At 45.6% G+C, this 1,847-nt stretch overlaps 1 long non-coding RNA gene across 2 annotated transcripts in view; it reads right to left on the reverse strand.

The window, feature by feature from the left end:
• Positions 1-847, reverse strand: part of LOC115072806 — a 1,808-nt gene extending 961 nt beyond the window's left edge. For both annotated transcript variants that reach the window (XR_003851823.1, XR_003851824.1), the window contains exon 1: positions 772-847. This is a non-coding gene — a long non-coding RNA (uncharacterized LOC115072806). The remainder of the gene's footprint in view (positions 1-771) is intronic.
• Between the last annotated feature and the right edge of the window lie 1,000 nt (positions 848-1,847).

Genomic DNA, 1,847 nt, shown 5'->3' on the forward strand with positions numbered 1-1,847 from the left:
GACTTGGGAGGCAGAGACAGGCAGATCGCTATGAGTTCAAGGCCAGCCGGGTCTACATAGTGAGTTCCCGGGTAGCTGGTGCTTACAGGGAGACACTGCTTCAAAAAGACCCAAAAGAAAAATTTACCATAGATGATAGACAGATAGATTTAGATGGATTAGAGAGAGAGAGAGAGAGATGGATTAGATAGAGAGAGAGGTAGAATAGGTATATAGGTAGGAGGTAGGTAGTTGATGGATTCTAGACACAAAGATACTAAGTAGACAGATGACAGATGAGAGACAAATATTTGGTACATTAAAAGGTAGGTAGGTGACACAGAGAATTAAGGTTTCATGACAGAATATCATGGACAGACCGAGTTAGGAGCAGATCTTCATCCATGGCCACACAGGTGCTAGGCCTCTCTTCCTGCAATCTGGCATCTTCCTGTGTCCTTGCACGACTGTGTCTTGCATGACTGTCCCTGGTGCAGCCCTCCCTCTGGTCCCCACCCTTTCCACCTCTTAGAGTGACTTCTGCCTTGTCATTAGATGAGGGACACATCAAGGACCACATTCTGTCCTTGTCGGTCATCTCTATTGAGTTCCTAATCTCGAACTACATCACACTAGTGGTAAGTCAGGTCTTAATCCAAGAATACGGGGTAGAGTCAATTCTCACCCCCACCCAAGTGTCCCTGCCCAGCCCAGGGGTCCCTCTGATGTCCTCTGTCCTAGTCCTTTCATTACCATAGCTGGTACCCTTTTATGAAGTCACAGAACTCTGACCTCATTGTAATCAGGCCCCAAGAAGGTCGTCCAGGCCCTCAGGTTCGTCCACTCCTGGTGGATTCTTGCTCCCAGCCAACCTGGATGTCAGAGCTGCTTTAGGGGAGTGGGCAGATGTTTGTTTCAGAGACACTCATCTGGGAGCCACGTGATGTCCAGTGCTCTTTGTCCTGGGAGGGATCTTCATCCCTGGGAGGAGGAGCATAGAAGGTGATGCTCCTACCTTATGTGAAGTGTCCGAGGCTCAAATACTGCATTACACTTCCTCTGCTCATTATTCCATCAGGGATTTCTCATCACTATGCTTATAGGGGCCCACGTCCTGCAGGAAAGAGATTTAAGCATGAGAGAGATTGAAGACTGACTTCCTGCCCTTCCCCACACCACGATTAAATCCCACAGTTGAGTGTGATGTGGTTCTGTACAAGTTTGCTTGGCTAGCATTGTAGAATGTTGCGTTTCATCACCAAGATATCGTTAATGGAGACAGAGTGAAAGATGGTTATTTAGATCTGTAGGTAGATAGAAAATAATGAGCAGCTAGTGGATGATGTACATTGATGATGGTTTTGTGGAGATATATTAGGTAAATGGATAGATCGATAGATAGATAGATAGAAGATAGGATAGGAGATAGATAGATCAATTGTAGATGGATAGATACTGGATGATACACATTGATGCTAGTTAGGTAGAGAGATGATAGATAATGATGCTGGTTAGGTGCAGAGATGATAGATCAAAAGATGTAGATGAGCCAGGCGTGGTGGCGCACAGCTGTAGTCCCAGGACTTGGGAGGCAGAGACAGGCGGATCTCTATGAGTTCAAGGCCAGCCGGGTCTACATAGTGAGTTCCCGGGTAGCTGGTGCTTACAGGGAGACACTGCTTCAAAAAGACCCAAAAGAAAAATCTACCATAGATGATAGACAGATAGATTTAGATGGATGAGAGAGAGAGAGAGAGAGAGAGAGAGAGAGAGAGATGGATTAGATAGAGAGGTAGAATAGGTATATAAGTAGGAGGTAGGTAGTTGATGGATTCTAGACACAAAGATACTAAGTAGACAGAATAGAG

Source organism: Nannospalax galili, unplaced genomic scaffold, assembly GCF_000622305.1.
Source record: "Nannospalax galili isolate Female #2095 unplaced genomic scaffold, S.galili_v1.0 scaffold3784, whole genome shotgun sequence".
NCBI classification, from domain to species: Eukaryota; Metazoa; Chordata; class Mammalia; order Rodentia; family Spalacidae; genus Nannospalax; species Nannospalax galili.